Source organism: Camelus ferus, chromosome 8 (assembly GCF_009834535.1).
Source record: "Camelus ferus isolate YT-003-E chromosome 8, BCGSAC_Cfer_1.0, whole genome shotgun sequence".
In the NCBI taxonomy this organism is placed as follows: Eukaryota; Metazoa; Chordata; class Mammalia; order Artiodactyla; family Camelidae; genus Camelus; species Camelus ferus.
The window spans coordinates 25,559,899-25,583,919 of NC_045703.1; the positions used below are offsets into that span (position 1 = coordinate 25,559,899).

General features: G+C 39.5%; 1 protein-coding gene across 5 annotated transcripts in view; it reads right to left on the reverse strand.

The window, feature by feature from the left end:
* Positions 1 to 24,021, reverse strand: part of BACH2 (BTB domain and CNC homolog 2) — a 322,272-nt gene that overhangs the window by 212,393 nt on the left and 85,858 nt on the right. The window lies entirely within an intron of this gene.

The following is a 24,021-nucleotide window of genomic DNA, read 5'->3' on the forward strand; positions in this document are numbered from 1 at the left end:
AAAAAACAATAAACACACCATCTCAAAGGATGCAGAAAAAGCATTCAATAAAATATAACAACCATTCATGATTAAAACTCTGAGTAAACAAGAAACAGAAGAAAACTTCCTCAACTGAGTAAACGGTATTCACAAAATAATCCTGTCATCTAGCAAACATCATACTTAGGGGTGAAACTTCAAGTCATTGCCTGTGAAGTCAATGAAAAGATAAAGTTTGCTATTTATTACCACTTCTGTTCAACATCAGAGGCCCTAGCCAGTTCAATAAAACAAGAAAAGGGAGTTACCATTATATAGATTGGAAAGGAAAAAAAAACCAAAGCTATCATTTCTTATAAATGATATAATAATCTATGTAGAAAAACCTAAAGAATCTACAAATTATTTTTATTGATAAGGAGGCCAATAAGGTTACCATATACATGATAAAATACAGGGCACTTCAATAGTGAAATGGTGAAATAAACTGTATTACAATAAATACAGTGCAAAACAGCAGTGACTGAACTAAAGAAGTTACATGTATCAATATAGATGAATTGCAGAACATACTGTTTTTGCAGGAGCAAGTCAGAAAATAACCAGTATGATCCTATTTACATAAAGGTTAAAATAATACAGTACATTGTTTAGGGATACACACGTATGTGGTAAAACTAGAGAAAAGCAAGAGAGTGATTAATCTAGGAAAGGAACTGGGGAGAGGAGGAGGCAACAGGAGAAAAGTACACAAGGATTTCAATAGCAGAGATCATGTTCTTGAGATGAGTAGGAAAAAAGTGGATGTCTCTTATATTTTATTTTTTAAAATGTACCAATATATTATATATTCCTTTCTACATGTGTGCTATACTTACTAATTCAAAGGAGTAAATGAACCGCAGTAAACTTTGTCTAAACGTGCATTTTAAAGTACTTTAATTCTACTTCAAGTGGGAAAACATAGGCACTTGGTAAGTTATTTTTTCTGTATCTGAATTTATAAATTAATATTTTTTTTACTCATTTATAAGAAAGTTGAGAGTCCTCGTTCATATGATAATTTTCCTAATGCACTGAATCATAAGGAATTCTGCTGATTATTTTTTCTGGACTAGCTGTTTATTTTTTTATTGAGGTATAATTGACATATAACATTATAGAAGTTTCAGGTGTAAAATGTAATGATTTGGTATTTGTACATATTGCAAAATGATCACCACTCTCTTGATAGGTTTTAAAGGTACACAGCAAAATTACTGTGTTTTCATTACTGCCTGCATAAGACAGAAGAAAAACAACAAACGAACACATGATAAGGAAAGAATATTCACTAATAAGAAATGCCCAAAAGACTTGAATTCTTATATTAAAAACAACTTTTCAGTGGAAAAGACCTAATCCCTTCTTTTAGAGGAGAATTCTTTGAAAGAGAAATTTTGTTCAGGCAAAAAAGTAGATCAATGTCAGAAAGAGTTGAAAATATTTTCCCTTCTCATAAAATGTTTTTAAGTTGCCGATATAATTAAAATGATATTAATGATCCAGCCATCCGGATGCCCCCCACAAAATATCCCAAATGGCACTCATCACCTACCCTTCCAAATCAGGCTTAGGTGACAGGGTCCAGTCATCCAAGCCAGATCCAAAGCCTCATTATCTCCAGCCCGTCCACATGCTCCCCTCTCCTCCAATTCATCCTCCACCTGTCCGCAGAGGAATCTTTACAGAACACGCACATCACAATGTTACCTCCCAGCTTAATAATCTTCTATTATTGACCCATCCCGACACAGACTTGCCTCTAAGCCATTGAGAATATGGCCCCCTTTCTACGGTCTTTTCCAGCTGCTCTGTGCGAGCACTTTTGATCACAGCATTGTAAACCAACTGCAGCTCTACGGTAATATTATGTTAATTAATACATTAATATCAAAATACTTATTTCATGGGTCCATACGTTAGCATACTGTATGTTCTTCTTTTTTAATGTATATTTTTAATGAAGTATAGTCAGTTTACAATGTTGTGTTGATTTCTGGTGTATGTATGCTCTTCTTGAAAAAACCTTGCCTGCATCAAAATTATTATTCATCTTCAAAACCTGTGATGCAGCTCCATTCTGAAGGATTCCCAAACCACTCCAGTCTGCCATCTTTATGTGCCTGGTTAATGTCATTCTACTGAACACGTGCTGCTTTTTTAAATCTATATGTCCGTCCTCCCAGCTGCACTGCAAACTACCTGAGTACAGGAATGGTATCTTATTTTTCCTTATATCACCAGCATTTAGCACCGTGCTGGTCCCCCCACCCAGAGCTATCATCTGTTGAGCACCTGCTGTATACTAGCCCTTGTACCCAGCTTTTCACATCGTTGTCCCATTGAACTCCCATGACAACTCAATGAACTATTATTAGCTCTTTTTTATAAACAATGAAAGTGAGATTTAGGGGTTAACATCCCCAGGACCCTCCAGTTAGTAAGTGGTGGAATTCTGATGAGAACTTGGGTCTCTGGGACTCCATAGCCTAAGCCAGCATTTGGCACCTCTGTTGACATGTAATACACAAAGTGAAACAGGTCATGTGCCCTCTCACCCAACACCCACCCTGTGAAGTTTATGGAGCTCCTGGAGGAGGTGTCAGGACCCCTGGGTTCTCTGGTTTTGCCACTTATCAACTGTGACTCAGGGCTGTCCCAGGCTTTCTTGGGGCCTCCCCTGCCTCACTAGGGAGGATTCTATACTTAACAGATTCCACATCACAGGCTTACTCTTCTGACTCTCTAAAGCTGATAGGAGTCTTGTGGATTGTAAATCTAGGCATCCTTCTAGTTACTGGCCTTGAAACATCCCTTCATTTACTGAAAAACTGTTTCCGAAGAAAGGATGCTAGAAGCCATTTCTGGGCAGGGTCAGGAAAGTGTCCACTTTGGTTCTCGCCCCCGAGCAGGCACCTGGATACCCGACACCCCATCCCTTCCTTAAGGGCTGTGGACCAGAAGAGCAGCCACCGGCACGAAGTCACCCAAAGACATGACTTCTGTAAGCACTCTCTGCAGAAGAGAAAATGAACAACTTTGTGTTTAAATAATGTGCAGGGTGTGATACCAACCAAACCTCCCCACTCCTTCCTGGGGAAATGCAGAGTTAGCTGTGGCCTTTTCAGAAACCTCGGAGAGGATGAAATGTCAGCTGTAGCTGAATTTCCTGGCTTCATTCCACTTACCTCACCACCTTACTGTTATCGAAAATGACATTTTGGATATTCATATGCTACATCTAAACATCAGCCCTCGCTCAGACATCACGGTACAAACAAACAGCTGACTTCTACAGCTGTGCCTGCTAGAAACAAAAAGATTCTCAACATTTTTGAAGGGATAAAGTCTGTTTGTTCACAGAGGTCTCACCAGCCATGTTTATGGGGGCTTTTCTATCAGCTATGGCGCTCCTATTTACATATGCTACTGGTTTTAAGTAACCACTCCTTCCCATCTCCCAAAAAAGACAGCTAAAAAAACAATGTTTGCTTGGAGGAAGAGAAACTAAAATTCTTTTCACTGTTCCTCTCAATCAAACCCTTGCAGGAACAAAAGCATTCACTGTGGTTTATACACTTGTCACTCAAAACAGTGGTACCTAGAAATGCCATGAGCCTTCCTATAATTTCACTTCTACTTAAGGAGTTGTATCAATACTTGCTCTGGGCACAAAATGCAGAATAGTGGAATGGCATTTTTGGCAATGGTGTAGATGAAAACTATTTGAAAAAAATATATCCCACCCCTTTTATCTCTGGGGGACATGCTAACGTGTTCCTACTCAGCAGGGTCAGCCTAGTGCCCTGGGGACCACACATGTACATGCATGTACCTAGCCCTTGCTGTCAGCTACATGCTGTGCTAAATGGATTACATTTATGAAACGGGCCTTAGGCAGTAGGTATATTCTCCCACATTTGACAGATGAGGAAACTAAGTGCTACAAGAATTCGCTTAAATCGCAGTCAGTAAATTTGCTAAACTGGAATTTGAACAGTAAATCAGACCCAGAGTATGTAACACAGACATTCTTTCAGGGAACCAAGGAAACAGTATTCATTCTTTCACAGCCCTTGGATACAGTCTATTGTGTGTTTCTAATTCAACAAAAAAAATCAGAGGAAATTGATCATGGATAAAATATAACCATCAAACCTTAATAAAGATTTCAATGATCAAACAAATAAACCAAAACTTTATTAAGCTTATTAACTGTAATTAAGGCATTAAAAATGTCAAAAAAATATATATATATGGCTCTTAAAAGAGGCAGGGGGTGTGAATATTTAAGAAAACAAATGTATTTCAACTACTGCCCTCTTCTGGTGGTATAACCAAAGGTATGTGTCCTTTTCTTAATTCAGTCAATTTAGAAGATTTTTTATCTAACTGATCTATCAAAGCCAAACATGCAGGTAAAGAAAGATTGTATGGGGCTTCCTCAGGATAAGATCTGGTTCTAGACTGAAGTCAAGTACTTTCTACCTGGGTAACAATATGATAAACCATTTAGCTTCTCTGTATCTCGATTTTCTAATCAGTAAAATGGGAATAATAATATCTACTCTGCCTACAAAGGTCATAGTGAACACCAAAGATAATACATGTGGATGTGCTTTTCAAATACTCTAAAACCGAAGGCATTCTTATTAATCAACTAAAGCCATTCACAGCAATATCCATTACAACTAAAATTACAGTTGACCCTTGAACAAGTTGGGGGTTAGGGACACCAATACTTCATGCAGTTGAAAATCCGAAAATAACTTATAGTCGGTGCTCCATATGCAAAATTCCTCCATATCAATGGTTCCACATCTGTGGATTCAACCAACCATGGATTGTGTATTACTGCAGTATTTACTATTGAAAAAAATCTTACTGTAAGTGGATCCACACAGTTCAAACTCATGTTGTTCAAGGGTCAACTGTATATCTACTATTCAATGTTGCAGTCCTATTTCTGGAAACCAATGCCATAGAAATACCAATATTTCTTTGCAAGGTTATGTACAGAGATGTTATGACTATAATGTTGATAATGGCAAAAAGAGGGGAGGGCAGGACCAAGATAAATATCCATCTATAGTGTAATGGTAAAATGAATGATAATAATTACACTATAGAATATTACGCAGCCATTAAAAGGAATGAACTAGAGCTTTATAAACTGAATAAAGAGATTTCAACGTGGCTTTTTGAGAAAGCAGGATGTTAAGAAAAGTGTGATGAAGAGTCCCAAATGTCTTAGTGTAGTTACTTTTAAGCTTTAATAATTTTAGAAGTATTAATGCTACATAATTAGAAAAACAACACAAAAGATTCATCATTTAACATTTTAAAATACTGATGTTATTAACATTCCACATAACAGAAACCATTGCACACAAAAACATTGAGAGCAATTTTTTTTAAATTTATTTTTAAAATTTTTTTGAGGGGCAGTTAATTAGGTTTATTTATTTATTATTTTTAATGGAGGGACTGCCTGGAGATTGAACTCAGGACCTTGTGCATGCTAAGCACGTATTCTACCACTGAACTATACTCTCCCCCAAGAGCAAATTTTTTAATTCAAAATTCACAAACTGAAAAATAAATGCAAATAAACATTCAAATGTTTCTTTTGTAGGTATAAAGCAATTATAATCCTGAAGTTATTAACTAAAAACTATACTAATGCTTTGAGAATACTCCACATACTGTGTTTTCACTTCTGTAAAACAAAACAACAACCCCTAACCCCCTCATTCCCACTTGTGTGCTGGGGTGTGTGTGTGTGTTTGTATGACTGTACGTTTATATAACTAATTTTACTGACACAGGAAAAATATGGAAGACTACCTGGGCAGTTCAAGGGAGTTAAGGGGGAAAAAGGTAGTGAGTAGTCTGGTGCAAAAAGGAAAATTAAAACTGAGGGGGACTAAAAAAGTGTATATATTATTTTCACACTCATGCACTTATAGAAAATCACTTCCATTATATAGATATATAAAATTACATGTTTAGTTTTATTTTTTAAATAAAGGAGAGAAACTCGCCCCAAGTCCCACACTAAGTAAACAGCAGGAGCCAGAACTTGCACCTAAGTCTCTCTGGCCATCATAGCCTGGGCTCTGAGCCCACATAAGTAGCAGGGTGACTCCACTCTGATCTACCATGGCTAGGGATCATGCTGGCAAGATTCACCAGCCCTGCCACTGGCAGCTTCAAGGTGGAGCCCCAGACCGTCACTGTGGACCTCTGGAACTCTTTTTGAAGTCACCAATCACCTTCAAACTTCTCGTTTCCAGGGTGGAAAGTACAGCCGGGTTGATACTATAGTCTGATCTCAGCCTTTCGGTTGATGCTGACAGCAACCCTCTGTTCCATAGACATATAATTTTAATCATCGCTGCCCTGAAGTTCTTATTGATCTTTTCATCTCTGAATCAAAGACATCGTTTTTTCTTCTCTCAAGCAAACTAGAAGTGGAAACATCTTGACAATCTAAACAAGCAATGCGCTTCCTTCCTCCAGGTCTGCCACACAGTATGTGCCCTGTCTCTGGAATCCCCTTCCTCTTTTTCTCTGCCTAGGAAGCTCCTCCGCATTCTTCAAGACACAGCTCAGATGTCACCTTCTCCATCAAGGTTTTCCTACCTCTTCCAGGCAGAATTGCTTCGTCCTCTGCACGTCCACACGGCTTAGGGCAGGCGCCTCCCAGCAGTTCTCACTTTGGCTTTGATTATGGGTTTAGGTGCTGATCTTCCCACTGGACCCCCAGGAATGCGGTGTCTTAGCTCTGGACCATTTCTCACCCTTGCCTTGCCCCAGTGGCTAGCGCAGTGTTTGGCACATCACTGGTCTTCAATAAAATATGAGTTCCATGGAACTGGGAGGTTGAGACCTTATTAATTCGCAAGGTGAATTAGTAATAGGTCCATCATGCAGGCAAATCAACATGCAATCTTTTACAATCTAAGCTTAGAATTTCCTTGCCTTTAAATACTATCTATGAATCCCTACCAAGAAATAAGATACAGCTCATACAGGTGTACCTTCATTCTTGCTTCTTTCCAACTCAGCAACAGCAGGACAAGCACTACCCTTTCAAATGTCAGCTTTGGGTATGAAACCACACTTGGAGAGTATGTGTGCACATGTTCATATACAGAATGCTCTTCACCAGTTCAGACCTATCTTTACCTCCTTAGGGTGAGATCATCTGCAGAAATAATAGTGGCTGACATCTGTATAACACTTTGAACGTATTTGCTTTCAGAGATTTTATCTGATCTGCGGTATGGAGCAAATAGCAAATCAATCACCCTGATGTATATTTATTTTGACACTGATTTTGCAGAAGGACATCATTTGCTGAGTTTGTGCCTTGATTACGTACATGTCCACACCTGAAAATGCTGACTGACTGTAGGTCTCTGCCGTGAAAAGCACCTGTGAAACTCAAACGTGCCTGGTAACACGAATGTCCCTTACTGCCTACCATCACTAGACTTAAGCAAGCCAAAAAGTTTTAACAGAAACTAATAATTCTTGTCAATAAAAGGGAACAGTATCTCATTTAAGACAATGGTTACTTATTTTTTCCTACTGCCATCAATGAAAGCAGAAGCATTCGGCAAATCATCCTCTGTCATCCTTAGATTTCAGGAGGATAAGTTCAAATAGGCGAAACAGATGTAGTGCATTCTACTGTACAATCCAACCCGACCAACTCCCGGGGCTCCTGAGCTTCCTGTAATCAAGGAATTTTAGCTGAATTCTGTTGGCTGTCAAGGTTTAATAAGTCAAGCTAGTTAACGAGTGATGGTTAGATTTTGTTCCAGGACGTCACATCATCTACGAAGCAATTAAGCATGCATCTCATGGTCTCCCACAAGGGTTCCAAAGGTGCCCCAGTCTACTAAGAGACTAAATTCAGCACGTTTTGAGGGGAAATAAAAAACAACATTTAACTCTGAGAGGCAGCACAGGATGCCTTCTCTTAGCGTCTGGGTTAGGAAAGGAATATTGCCAGTTTATTTTTTGTCTACATAACTTATATAGTTATTTCTTCTCTTTTTTTGCCTGTCTTTCTGAAATTATAAAACACTCTTCTGAGTTGTTTATATGAAACCAAGTACCCTGACCCACAGGCAAGGTATTCCTGGAACTGCTGAAATAGCAAGCAAGATAATGATATCATTTTAGAAAGCGCCAAGCAAGAAAGCTCTGATTAACCACTGAAACACTCAGCGGAGATATTTGTAAATAGAATGAATGTCACTGTAACGTCGCCTCTTTATCTAGGCTCCCCCTTCCTGGTACACTGTTATTGTGAATATTTCCTCTTTAGATTCCTGCATATAAGGAAGGCTGTTTGATGTAAGGGAGTAACAGATCTGTTTGCAGGAAAAAAAAAAAAAACAAAAAACAACTAAGTGTTCCAGAGGTAATGGAAAGATCCTGAACCTCATCCAATACTCGTATGCAATCTTACTGCTTTGCACCACCTCCCTCCATCCGCCCCTTCACATTCTCTCCCCACCATTTACCCCGCTAGGCTTTCTAGTCTGATGCTCGTTCTTCTGCACAAGAAACAGAGGAAGCCTGGAGAACAGTAAGCTCCTAGGGGAAAGTGTGAGGATCAGAGGAAGTTTTCTGAAAGGGATGGCTTCAGGGGTGATGAAGCAACGCTTCCTAACACAAGGGGTGAGCCCCAGTCCAGGGGGAGCCTCCACCTTCCAGGAGGCAGGGGAATGGTCTCTGTTCTTCCTTGCAAACCTCTTCAGGCTCCACCTGCTCCCAAGATGCTTCAAGAAACATCACCTTGGAGGAGGGTATAGATCAAGTAGTAGAGTGCATGCTTAGAATGCCTGAGGTCCTGGGTTCAATCCCCAGTACCTTCTCTAAAAATAAATAAATAAATAAACCTAAATATCAACCCCCCCAAAAAAAACTAAAAAAAGAAAAAAAGAAACATCACCTTAAGCTTGAAGGAGTAGGAATTCAAGCAGTTGTCTATGATACGGACAAGGGGGTGGCAAACAGAGAGTTGATGATTTTTCACAAGTGACCCCAATCGTATCACAATGCTTGGGTCAGCACGCTTCTTTTTATTTGTGTGCATGAATATAAATGCTCAGAGAGCTCGTGAGTGTGTTAGCTCTGGGGTCAACGGGACGACAGGGTGAGCACTCCAGAGATGGAAGGAGTCAAGAGTATCCAATTAGCTACCAGAAGCTGAAAGTCAGCCGGTATGAATGGTATGTAGCTGGGCAGTTTTCCAAAACCCACGCCGTGTTTGCATATCAGGAAAGACTGCTATAAACAAATGTGCATGTGTGCGTGGAGTCTGATAAGTCAATGAGGAAAGATAGACAGGGAACAGCAACCCAGCCCGAGGAAATATGCAGACCCAGCTGAGTTTCCACTTTAGGCGAACAATAGCTCTACTTCGGAAACAGGTCTGGATGGGCTGGTGAACAGTTAGAAGGATCTTTTGACTTCTTCTACACTAAATGACTGTTTCAGAGGTCCAGAAGCTGTATTCTCAACTTTTAAATGATCCTAATATTATAACATCACTAAAAGTAAGTTTTAAAAGATATTTAACATGAAAACATGCAAAGATATGTTAAGTGAAAGTAGCACAAAGCAAAACTGCATATATAGACCTCAATTTTGTAAAATATATAGATACATTTAAAAAGATACACTACAATATAAAAATGGATAGCTTTCTCTGGGTTTTGGAATTAAATATAGCCTTGTTTTTTTCTGTATATTTTATTTTCCAATTTTTCAAAAATGAAACTGTATTAGTTTTGTAGTCAAGAAAAACACAAGTTTTTTAATTATAAAAAAAAAATCCCATAAATAACTGACGTGGATGCCCGTGCATGTGTTACCCAGGTTGGGGAAAGCTGCAAAAGGGCAAAACAGAACCATCCATTATGCTTATAAAATGGGAGCATAAACTTGTCTTAATGTCTACACATGTTAGTATCTTCTGTCTTACATTTAAACTCCCAGAGAGCAAAGGCTGTGTCTAATTTTGTGCCATGTTTGGCTCAATTAAAAATGCAGATAGAACATAATTTTTATGATGCTTATGCAAATGCACCTGGTTCTTGTTCACTCTGGGAACCAGCTTGGAAAATTCCTCAGTGTTACTGATGCCTGGATAGGGACACAGAGCAAGAACATACATTCTTTCTCCTCTTTTAAAACCCCTTTTTTAAAACCACTTTTTTTTTTTTTAATGCAGCATGTACTTTCATAAAGAATACTGGCCCTCTACCTTATTTAAAGTGGAGAGAGAAAAAGTACTGTAATTTTCTCTGTTCTAGCCTGCTTCAGTGTTATATCATGGATGCAATCCCTAAGGATTAGCTTAGAGTATGATTTCCATATTAATTCAACTACTGGACTCACCACTGACTCAGCCCCTGGAATTAATATAAAATAGAGACACAAAGGAGTTTTTCCACTTAAGAAACAAAACCAAACCCAAACAGCCTTAAGTCAAACCACTCGTGTAACACTGGAACAGAAACCAAGGGGGCAGAGCTTCCATTCAGCATTTTCTAGACACCCTCAAAGTGTTTCCGAATGACTCCCCCAAACAGGAGCAAGGTTACTGCAACATTTGAAGTCACTCTCAAGATGGTCCTTGCTGTCTAAATAAACAGTAGCTTTTTTTTTTAATGCAATAAATGCAAGAAGATACAAATGACTGTCAGTATTTGGAGCTGATATTCCTACTAGAAATTTAAAATACACTGTATTGGGGGCAGGGAGAGGTTTCCTTAGCTCAGTGGTAGAGTGCTGGCTTAGCATGCATGAGGTCCTGGGTTCAATCCCCAGTACTTCCATTAAAAAAAGAAAAGAAAATAACACTGTATCAAATTGGCCCAAATGAGACAGTTCCCTTCAAGGTTATCATGAAATAGAAGGCAGGCAAATGTGAAATCCCAAGTGCTTATTAAATTGAAACAGAGAAGTCACTTTTGAGAACCCTGCCATCACCTCTCCCTCTATGCCCTTCACAATGGCCAACATTTTCCAAGTGTGCTTACCAGATGCTGGGTATTAAGTGTCTATGGGCATGATCTAACACCATGCTCAAAAGGAGCCCAGGGAGTAGGGGTTTCTAACAGTATTTTAAAGATGATGGGTTTAGGAAGAGGTTAGGGAGCTTGCCCAAGGTCTCACAGCTCCTCTGTGGCAGAGCTGGGATTTGAACCCAGGTCTGATGACACTCAGGGTGCAAACACTTAACCATTAAGGACATGTTGACTTTAGGGAGCTAATGAAGCGTGAAATCAAAAGTAATAAATAGACCCAACTACCCTTATTTTTAGTTTGAGTCTGTTGCATATACATGGTTGGTCTTCCCCTATATTAAGCACAAGGTCCTATTAAAAAAAAAAGATAACAAATTCTGTCAACAAAAACCTCCTAAGGGAATCTAAGATCATTTACTAAAGTAATAGCTCAAGTCTCTTATTGAAAACATGGCCATGCTGAGGCTTGGGTGTGGTCACCTGAGAGATCTGGAGGAAACCTAGAGGCAAAATTTACCGAATTTTCTATTGCACAATAGACTCTCTCTGTGGAAAGCACCCCCTAAACGGAAGTATCTGTCAAAGTAAAAATAAACCCAGTTAACAGCATCTGAAAAATATATTGTGAGTGGGATTCGTATTTCTCTCATTTGCTATGAGACATGCATATATTTAGTTTTTTTGGTCTTGTTAGAAAAGAAACAAAACAGCTTTTCAGCCCAATCTACAAAGCTCTGACAGGGACTAACACCCATTCTGCAGGAGTGAAGCGGAGGAGGTCAGTTGAGGGCCAGTATCTTCTGAGGGGTTTACTCCCATCAAGTCAGGAGTCACCAGGAGGCCAGGCCTTACTGAGGACTCAGCTTTGCACGAAAGAGAAATCATTCGTATCTACTCACATAGAGATGACTTGTTCCACCCAAAGTCTTAAAAGCCCGACTGACAGTAACTTGCAATGCTTACTTATCAGTTAACACTGAGAAATATAATTTCGCAGAAGAGCCTAATACTGGGGCCAGATTATTACTATTTTTTAAATGAAAATATTTACTGAAAGTCTACCATGGGTCAAGATCTGTCCCAGGCCCTTTCACATGAGTGGTTTCATTTAACTCTCACAACAAACTTTTGAAGCATCTTTTGTGCACATGTTAGCACTGAGGAGCTGTGGCCTGGAGAGGCTGAGGAACTCTGCTGAGGTCACACAGTTCAAGAGGCTGCAGAGCTTACAGCAGAGGCCGACCTCCGATGACAAGCTAGGGGTCTCACTGTTGGGGAAATGTCAAGTCAAGAAGGTGCTGGCAAGAGAACCAAGTAATCCTGGGTTGGTGTTATCAAGTCTTTGGACTTAAAATGTATTGGCAACCTATAGCTGCCAACTGGTCTGTAATAATCAGTGACATCTCTACAATCTTCAGGCCCCCCAACTCCTTTTGGTGGCTGACACCCAGACCGGCAGCTGGCTGCTTGCTTTTGATGTTTACCGGGTATAATTTCCAAAATGTTTAGTTAACATTACTTACAATTTTTGTTTTTTGGCTTCATGTGTTTTTAATTTCTTTTGATCTAGAATAGCTAGTTCCACTTTTTTTTTTTTTTTTTAATGACATTGACTTTTGGAGGAGTCAAGAACAGTAATCCTTTATAATTTTCCACAAAATCGATTTCCTTGTTTTCCTGTGGTGGTTTTTAACTTCCTTCTCAACCCCCTGTATTGCCTCTAAACTGGAACAAGGTTTAGAGGCTTGATTACCCATTTTTGGCAAGAATACCTCACAGGTGATGTTTTAAGAGGCCCATGATGTCATACTTTTCCACCCCAAGGAGTGCTGTTTGTCTACTTGGTTAAGTATCTGTATTTATTTTGATTTTTGTTGATGGGGTATCAAAAAATGGGTAGACAAACCATGGGTTTGTCTGAGTGTGGATTATCTTCTGGGAATTTCACACACAGCTAATCTCAGCCATTTTTATGTTGACGTCTGTGAGTTTCAGTTTCGAGTGATGATATTTTCTGCCACTGTTCCTTGAAATTCAAATTTTGAGGGTGTTCATTATTTGGTACCTGGGCACTAATTTATTTATATCTATCAAAACTACATAAATATATATGGTACAAAACCACGTGCCATACTGTGTACTCATTCATGACAAAAAGAGACCGGTAACTTGTAAAAACCTACCCTAGTAAACTAAGTCAAAGAATATAGGTGATAACATTTGCTACTATTTTTTTGTTCCAACTGAAAAATTTGATAAAGTTATTTCACACTACCAATCACGCTCTAACAACTCAATTAGACAAATGATTATAATTGGGAAAGTTTCACGTTAAATAGCTATCATAAGGACTTGTGGTCCTAAAACTGAAAAAAACCAATGCAATGAAAGGAGGCCCTCTTAGTATGTTTTTAGCATTTAAAAATAAATAAAATCAGTTTCCAGAGTCTCACTCTGAACATCTGGCCTGCTCTTGACCTTGAATTAGGCTTGGCCTAGAGAATACATCTTAACAGTGACTGTTCATGGCAACTTTGAAGACAGATAATATTACTGTGGCCCACTATGATTACTCTCTTTTTACAAAGTTTCCAAAGGAAACAGCCAAGATGCTTAAATTTGAAACGAAAGTTGAGAGAGTAAATGGCTGTAAAACACACACATAGACATTTATATTAAGGAGTCAAAGGTGATGTTAAAAATCCACTAACAGAAAAAAAGAAATGCAATTTTTGGAGAGACGTAATAATGTAGGTAGGCATCACTGATTTTCTTTGGAAGGCATATCCAAGCAGCCAAGAAACGGTGGTTTTAATTATTTATTTATTTATTTATTTATTTTTTAACTGAACTGGGAGTTTTTCGGAGAGTAGTATGTTGTTCCAATACAGTGAATTGCATGAGTCACATTCAAGAGAGGACTTCCATCAGATTCAAATGAACAGCTGGCCAGGGGATGACGCTTACTTCTTTTTCTTCCCTACCCAAAGCAGGAGGTGCTGGAATGCTTTCCTTCTTCTCTCATCTGTTTATTTGCTGAGCAACAGGGCTCTTGCTGCAGACTGGTTAATCTGCTGAGCCATGACACGTGTGAGTAGGCTCTCTGGCAGAACAACAGGCTTCCCACACTGCAGGTACAACAGCCAGAGACACTAAGCAGGAGCACAGTGTTTACATCACTCACCTCTGGGAATCGATTCCCCAACTCTGAACGTCCTCTAGGTGTTAACACTCCAAAGGTCTGAGATTCCAAATAAGTACGTGCTATTTCAAATGGATCCTTTAAACTCCCACTGCAGATAATGACCAAAAATGCTCAGGCTTGGAAAAAAATGTTCCTTTATCACTAAAAAGTGATTCACTTCTAACTTAGAGACTCTTTCTGCTCTTCTGCTAATAACAGAATTTTGTCATCATCCGCAAACACCTATTGAACATGTACTGTACACACAACACTCACCCTAGAGACAAGAGAAGCAAGAGTCTATCATAAAAACACTCCACGTTTCCCTTACATGTCGCACTGCAGAAAAGAGAGAGAATGCATTCATTTTCTCACCCACCCTGTCCAGATCAGCCCATGCTTCATACAGTTTATAGAAAACTGGAATGCCAGAGTCCCTGCAGACTTCAGAGACAATCTGGCATATTGATTTTTCTGCATGCTGAAGCCCTGGAGAATCTGATATCATAACCTATGAATCATTCTCTCCAGAAAAATGCATATGCACATCAAATATTGGACTCAATTCCTAGCATTTTACAGAACCCCCTGTAGCCAACCTAGGCTAAGACATCGGCTAGCACCTCCTAACCTGCTCCCACGGCTTCATACATGGAGACGCCAAGCTTCAAACAGGAGATGTGACTTGGCTAAAGTCACAGAGCAGAAACCACAAACAGAGTAAAAATGGAATGAAACTTAAAACGATGTCAGCACCCCTCGAAATTTTAAATCATCCATTTCACCAGAAGTGAGGCTTGTCATGTTGCTAGAAAAGGTGAAATGTTTTCAGGAGAATACACTTTTCTTTGATCTCAGGGTTCCGGCTGCACTTCTCACTGGAAGATAGACAAGGTTTCTTTATCTTACTCTCAGGCTAGGCCCATCTATGGTTCAAAGTTGCCTTTTTCTGTGTTTGTCTCAGTCAGTCAATGAAATCTGCATAACCAGAGTACATTCAGAAAGGGGGGCAAGTGTGAGAATATGAATTAGAAGCCAGTTTTAAGGAACCTAATGAGTTCTAAAGAACTCTAAGTTAGTCACATCATGGATGTGTAAGAAGTTCTCTGAATCACAGGCTGCTTCCTTTATTTAGGAAGGAGTCATCTATTAAAGTGTTAGCAAGTAAAAGTTCTACCAACTTGCTTTAATGACTGGATGGAACAAATGTCCAGCCACTAGATGAATCTGTTCAATTTGCAAATGGCTTGTCCTTTCAAGAATGAAAACATTCATCCTGGGATGTGGCACTTACTTTTAGCCTAGCAAATCCGTGTACTTTATTTCAAATTGAATCCAACAAGTACTCTCCTCTGAGGCAATGTGACAGAATGGAAATGTGTATGGGTTCTAGAGTCAGTAAAATCTGAATTCAAATACTGGATATTCTGTATCTAGACGGGTGATATTAGGCTCATTACTTACGTGTCTCTGGGTTTCCCTATCTGTAAAGTGGGAATAATACCGCCTACTTACTCTTCAAGTGGGCCATAAAATGATGCAATAATACAGTCTACTACAATAGGAGCTAGTGCCATATCTAGCAAACATTAGGCACTCAATAAGAAGGCAACAGTTAAAATAATTATTTATCAAATATCTACAAAGGGTAAACTTCATTCTAAACGTTTCTCCAAAATCTGAACTCATAACATATAAATGAATAAGGATTTAATCCATTCTAATGACTCAACCTCGTGTGTTAATTTATTTTGACATATTAAAAACTATAACCACTAAAAATTAAAAGGCCACTGTTCAAATGACTACCTTTACTGAAGTACCACTGCCAGGGTTTTTTGACCACAGGGAAATCCATGGTGCCGTTGATGGGCATTAAGTCATTAGGTAACATCTGTGTTTTAAAATAACAGCACATTAAAACAGCAAGAGAATGGTTTCTTGACACAGGACTTCATGACTAAAATCTTAAATTAAATATTATGGTTCAGTAATAAAGTATTTTCAACATTACCTACTGAGTTTTCACACTGCACCTACTTATCTTTCTCGAATTACTATCACTATCTTTTTTATGGGAAATTTCTTACAAATTACTTCAAGAAGCCAAAAATTTACAGTGGAAATTTTTTTCCCAAGTCCTTTTTTAGATAAAACTATTCAACAGGCAAATCTAAATAATTTTAGCAGTTCTAAATGTAGAGAATTCATGACTTCTTACTGTAATTGAAAAGGAACATACAAAGCAATTACTTAGTCACTTATAAAACCCACATTCAACTTTCGAAATAATGACTAACCTGGATAGGAGAGACAAGACTTTTATAATTAAATACTAAAGTCTAGCCATTTGAGAGAAGCACAGCAGGTTATATAATTGTCCTCTGCACTCACAATATCCTTTTTTCCCTCTTGGATGCATATCATTTTTCAGTAATAATAGAACATGTAACCAAAAAAGTTACTGTACTGCAGGAAATCATTCTAACCAAAAGCTACACTTCTGGCGAACAGTGAGACCTTATTATCTTGGATTTCACAAGTTTCATAAGGAGAAAAGGTGCCCATTAATAGTGTAAATAAAATTCCCTTGAGAATATATTAGATTCTTAAAAAAACAAAATAGTAAGCAACCTCAGGCACTTATTTACATATAAATACTTGGAGTGTTAATTGAAAGGCATTCTCAGCAGTGCTAGAATGGGATTCTCAAGCTTGGGTACTTTGAAAACCTCTTTCAGTGCTCTCTGATGGGCATGCTCTCAGGAGCAGTGGAAGGCATGGGATACAGAGGACAGCTTTTCCTAGAAAGAGGAGAGGCTCTTGTGCACATGCATACGTCTGGAGCCATCTTGCATAGTCACTGCTCAGCCAGGGACTACATTTCCCAGGCCCCCTTGTAGTCAGGTGGAACCACGTGACTAGTTCTTACTAATGGAATACGATAAGAAAATGTGGACTCACTTCAGGGCTATGGGAATTAAGGAGTGTCCCTTCCTCATGCTCTCTTCCCCTTCCACAGATGATCATAAGCCTCAAAGCTGGGATTATGGGTTAAATTGTCTCCTTCCCTCCCCTCCACATTCATATGTTGAAGTCTTCACCACCCCCTACCCGTGTCTAAGAAAATGACCTTACTTAGAAATACGGTAATTACAGATGTGATTACTTAAGATGAGGTCTTACTGGAAGAGGATGATGTCCTTATAAAAAGGGGAAATTTGGACACAGACAGGAATAGAGGGAAGATGATGTGAAGACACAGGGGGAAGATGGCATCTACAAGCCAAGGAGACAGGCCTGGAACAGATCTTTCCCTCATAGCTCTCAGAAGAAACCATCCCTGCCGACACTCTGATCTCGGATTTCTAGGCTCCGGAACTGCAAGACAATGTATTTCTGTTATTTAGGGCACCCAATCTGTGGTGCTTTGTTACAGCGGCCTAGAAACCTAAAACAGATGGTAAGGCCAGAAGATGCAGGAGCCTACATTCAGATTCCTGAATAACTGCTGAATAAAAGCACTTCACCTTCCAGAAATACCTACATTGGGTCAAAATCTAGCAAGAAAGGAAACATTCGTTGTGTCAAACCATTGGCTATTGAGGGCTTATTTGTTGTAACAGTTAAATTACCTAATATGAGATTTAATTAAGTAATTTAACTGGCAAGTCATTTTTGAAGTTCTTTCACATGAAAAAAAAAAACCCCATAGACATACCACAGAGAACAATGTAACATCCATGTAAATTTTTAGGATAAAAAGGAACTTCAAAGAAAATTTGAGTTTACAGGAAGATATCTGGGGGTAATTCCCCTAAATCCTCCCCAGGGTACAAATGTACTCTCCTCTGACAGTAGAAACAGAATTTCCTCAAGAATTTTAAGTTAGCCACAACATAAAGGTTGCTATACATAATTCAAATTATGCTGTCATTCACTTAAAACAATTTTTTTTTTGCAAATTCAGAGGAGCATTTCTCCCAAGTGGCCCAAGTGTGTAAAGTTTTACTGGGGTACTAAAGACAAGACTACTGTAAAATGAGGTCTCAGCTTTTTCCAAAGTTCTCAACATTATTTTTAATTAATCTGAAGAGACGTCACTATGCAACACTTTCTGCCCTGAAATGCAGACCAACAAATGTACTTCCTTTGTGGTAGAGTAACTAACATGGAATCAAGACGATGTTTTCCATTTTTTGATTTTGTTTTTCTTTGCATGATGAAAAAGTGAAAGGGCAGATACCCTAGCTAAGACATAGAGCTGTCATTGAAAACACCTCAAAGGCTGACCTGGCAGCGTGGCTCTCGTGTTTACAGAGAAGCTGGGATGATTCAGCCTGAGCTCAGAGCTCAATTTAGATCACAGCATCTGGATTCCAAACACATGTGAGATGTGGCCGCGGGTTTCCAGGTCCTGACTGATTTGAGATGGAGACCGGAGACCACTCACCAGAAGGATTCCGAATGGAGTAAGTGCCCAGGGGAGAGAGAAACCTCAAAGATGTTTGGAAGATCTGGCCACAGGCAGCCCGCTCCACAGTGCCGGGAACATCAGCATTTCCTGCAGCCAGCAGGTGCTGGGGAGGCCAAGGGTAAGGCGGCAGGAGGATAACACTGAACAGTCCCCTTGTCAGCTCTGTCACCGTCAGAAAATATCCCTCACCAACGACTTCTTTCCTGAAGTAGCCATTATTCAGATTAAACTATGGGAATCTGGCAATAAAATGAAAAACTTAAGAGCACACACTTCCTGTTAAGATTCGTGCTACACTTTGCTTTGTTTCAAAAAGAAAAACCGGGATAATAAAAGAGGGGAATTTTTTTAATGTCTTTTTTTTTTCTTGGTGAGAAGAAATCATAGCCACAGTTACTCTCATAGGCTACACACTGAAATCTAAGAGAGGAGGGGAAAAAATAGGAGCAAAAAAAATCTTCCCAGCCCAATTTTATCTCCATCGGAATTCACCCTGCTCCTTCCTTAGTCTTCCTTGCATGGACTCTATCCAGAACGTTTGGTGATGTTGCAGCTATGGATTTTGTGTGCGAGAAAAAAAACCCACCACTTCCCCTTCTGCTTTTCCTCACCTTCCCCCTCCGAGGTTTCTCCTCCTCTCTCTCCTTCTGGTCTCTTTGTTGTGAATGTCAGGGCTGTCAGTGTCACATTAGTGTTTCTGACTCTACACCAAGAAGCAGACCAAGAGCAAGGAGGACGGGCTCGGATGTGCAGCCATTTAAAGAAGTCAAAGGGAAAAAAGCCCAACCTCCTTCCTCCGAGGTTCCTTGATTCCAGGACAGCTTATAAATCACCCTGGATTTTTCTCATTTATCCAATTAGTCTGTTTTGCTCCTCCCGGGGAGATCCCTAAGGTGTGGATCTATTCTGTGAGATCAAAGTCAGTGGCTCTAATAACAAATAGGACAGAATTCGTGATTCAGCAGATTCTAAGGCTGTGAAGGGTAACCGTCGGCACACTTTGGGAAGATAGCACCAGTCCACTTTAAGTATCGATTCGCTGCACTTTGTCACTCTAATGATGTTATCTCATTAAAAGAGATAAATGCCCCACTGTTCTTGCAAGAGCATCTGCTTCTTACTCTTCTCTCTTTTTCAACAGCATGGCTCTCAGCAGCAGCACATTAAAATCAAATTGAAATCCAATGCAAGGCGTGGCGACAGAGCTGCTTACGGAGGCTTCTCTTTAATTGCTTTTTCCTACTCTTGACCCCCTTGTTGCCCCCCCACCTCCGCAAACAGTCATCCATACAAACAAGCAATGTAAAGAGAAACAGATGGAGAAAGGAATCATGATCAAAAGCATTTATCGAGTGCCTGTCCCGTGGCGCCTCTGCCCAGTCAACATTTAACATCTTCCACCTTGATCTTGACCTTGTGTGGTAAGTAGAACAATCCCCAGTTTGCAACCGATGAGACAGAGTTTGATGTTAAGATACTTGTCCCATATTACACAGGCAGTGACAGGCCGGACCACAACATGAATAGGGTCCATCCAACCCAAGTCCTCTTTTTTAAATCCCCATTTTCATTCATGGAACAAACAAGTAAATGTGATTGAAACTTGATTAGAATAGGTAGAAAAAAATATAAGAGAAGGTGGCAATTATTCTTCAGCCCACTAGCACCCTGGAACACAATGCCACAGGCAATGCAATGGTTTTGTTTCAACAGATTTCTTATTAAATAAAAAAGGTAGCAATTTTCCATAATGAATGTTTTATACATTATTCCTTTGTGTATCAGGCCTCTAAAGTACACATTATTAAAGTCTATTAAAGTCTGTATTTAGCAGCATTACTAATGTGTCTTTGGGGAAATTATTACAATGAAACAGCATCAGTCTTTCACAAAATTTCAATTGTTTAATATTCCTTTTCTGATCTTCAATACACATGTCTATTTTTAGCTATAATCAGACCTCATCTGAAATGCCATAATCCCAGCCTAGAGCTGTCACAACAAATTGTTTATGGGTTGGATTTAAGAAATAACAAGAGATGCAGATATGGCTAATTTCATGCACCATTTTCTAGGTTTTTTTTGCCATACCTCGTTGCAGTTTTCCTACTGTTCCAATTAATAGGCGCTCCTCGGTCACTACGACATGTGACGGCACTTTACCTCTCTGGCCAGGGTTGGTTATCTTAATTAACTGCTTATAGTTTTATCTAATTGAGACTAGCCTTTCAAGATAATGCTACTTTATTAAAGACTGAGGGTGGTAAAAAGTTACAAAACTATTCCATTAAAAAAAAAGGAAACACTAAATCAACCAGAAGAACGTATAAACTGTGATTAATCAAATATAAATGTTTTCATTTAAACCTAAACACTGTCATTTATGAGAGACTAGAAATATGTGTTTTCTGAACATCCACTGAGGAATTTCTGCAAATTACATAGTTCTGCATACTCTAAATAGGCATCACTCCTTTCTCTATCTAGTACATTTACTAATTTTACCACATGCTAGGAGATTTTTAAAAAATAAAGCCAAGGATGCACATATATTCAAAAGCATGATGTTCTCTGAAAACACCTTCTAGAAAACAGTAATGCTAAGCTTATTTTTACGGAGATAAAAGATAACAAGGAGAGGGAAAGATTACCAGCAAACAGCTACACATTACGAGGCCTCTGTATCACAAAAAGGGAGGGAACAGAGGCAATTCAAAGTATTAGGTTCTCAAATGAATAATCTGGGTTGAAAGCAATCTCTCCGTTATGTATGTCCCCTCACACACAGCAATTTCATTGCTTAAGATGATACGTTTGCAAAATCAGGCAAATCGAGTGGATTGTTTATTCTAAAGTCAGACAGGCCACAGATTCACTAAGTAACTAGTCGGGTTTCCAATCACCAATTAACTAAATCGGTTGTAACTTAACTGTCTCCATTAAGGCCGACTAATTGAGAGAAAAGGGCACAGCTGAGGACTGAGGACACCAGCACATTCCTCCACGTGATGTGCAAGGCCAAGATCCACTGACCTCTTTGTTACAGGAAGTCAGCCACCACCAGCATCAAAGAAAGAGATCTCCATACACATCATGTGTCCGAAGGGCCTGTCTCCTGATGCTGCAGGCTGGTGTGGGCTTAGTTCAATACTGTGCCACAGAACGAGACCCCACCATCTCAGTTAACATCCAATTACAGCTCCACATGCAGGCTGGTACGAGGGCAGTTTGTCAGTTTAAATTTTAAAAAAAGGCGAAGCTTGTTTTAATCAAGAAAATCCTATGCGCTTCTCTTTAAACCTTCAAGAAGTAAGGATGAACAAGATTCCCAAACAGACAACCACAATGTGTGTAAAGTGCCACTAAAAAGAACGAAGTGGAACCGAGCATCCTCTTTCCTCCAAATGGAAACCATTTTATGGTCAGCAGCTGTGGCCACATTTCAAAGAGCTTATCATGACTCACAAGCCTGGCCTCTCAGACTTGAAATTAGGTGACAGTCATGTCAAAACATATTCCTTCTCCTGCTCTGGGGCTGTGATGGTCTTAAACCAAAAGTCCAGCCTTTCTGTTCTGAAGCCTTAACTGCATCTTTGATGACATGATGGGGAGCTGTTAGGTGAGGCTACTGACGCCCGCACCCCAAGTCAAGGCACTGCCAGGAGCACATAAATCCTGCATCTGGGGCCCTGGTCTCGGGGCTCCCACACACTCATTCCTCTGAAGCCCAAATTCTCCGTACAAAGGTTCAGATCCTCAACGTACACCTGGGACCGTGAAGACTCCTTTTCAGGGAAGCAGGCACCGACCACTTCTCCACTGTGCGCTGCTCAGAGATGCGGGGGTGAACGGCACACCTGAAGACCAAGTGAAATGCATTTCTGGTGAAGCAGAAAGGAAGGGGGAGGCCTGAGACTGAGAGAGAAGCACTGATGTTCCTTCCGCAGTAGAAATGACTGTATAAAGGGGAAATTCTACGTAACTTAGGAAGCAATTCTCAAATAGCAGGTGTGTTTTACTCTTACTTACACACACAAATGGGTTCTAGACATGTACACATTTTAAAGACAAATGAGCATAAACGTACTCAGTTAATGCTTTTAACTTTGTCTTTTCACTACTTCATGCCAGACCGACCATCCGTCAGGTTACGGTTATTTTACATTTGCACCCCCATACCTTTCAGAAGGGAATAATGTTCCTGTTTTCATCCTAAAAATTCACTGACTTGCCAAATGCAATCAATACACAAGGAAGAGATTGGAGGTCTAATTTCTCCATTTCCATATGCTCCACATTCAGCAGAATTTGACTTACAAGGAACCCAGGTGCTACACTGGCCTTGTGCAAACAATGTTCCATTTAGCCTCGCAAACTCTATAAAAATAAAGTTTCTAAAATAAGAGATAAGGGCAATTTTTCCTTAAAGATGTAGAAGGTGAGAACAGATGTGCTCCAATGTCCAGGGCCCTCTTGTTCAGGGCCCAGGGTCCAGCTTCTTCTTAAAGACCCCCAAAGAGAGGACACAGGCAGAGACTAACTAATGGTTCTCAAACTCCTGAGGATACGCTTAAAAATTATCAGACCCCAAAGAGCTTTTGTTTATGTCAGTTATTCCTATCAATAATTACCATGTTAAAAATTAAAACTGAGGCATTTTGGGGACATTTTCACAAGCACACATCCCAACAGCTGTCACAGGCACAGGGATGATGTCATAGCATGTCACGTAGTCTCTTGGAAAACTACACTGTATACTCAGAGAGAGTGGAAAGGGCAAAAACACATCTTAGTATTCTTATGGAAATAGTTTTGACCTTGCAGGTGGTCCATGAATGGACCCCTTCCCCAGGGGTTCCCAAGCCACAGTTTCAGAACCACTGGTCTAAACTTGTACATACCAGCAATGTCTTGAATAAGAGGATGTAATGAGTAAGAGGATGTAATAGCCATTTAAAATCTTTTGAGCCACTGAATCAAAGGACAGTATCTTTTTCTGGAGCATTTCTCTACTGACTACTGCACCCAAAATATTAGTACATTAAAATGCTCCTTCCTGGTAATACATCAAATAGAATGACTCCCAAATACAAATTGGTTTGACCAGTGGCTCTCTCTTGTTTTTTTACCTGCCCACTAAATCTTCATCCCGTTGTAACCCAAATGCAAAATAGCTAAAAGTAATATTTATCTTAAAATACTTTCTTTTTTCTAATTGTTAATCATATACATAAACACTTACTGCAAGAAAGTTGAAAATACAGAAAAATATTTTTTAAAAC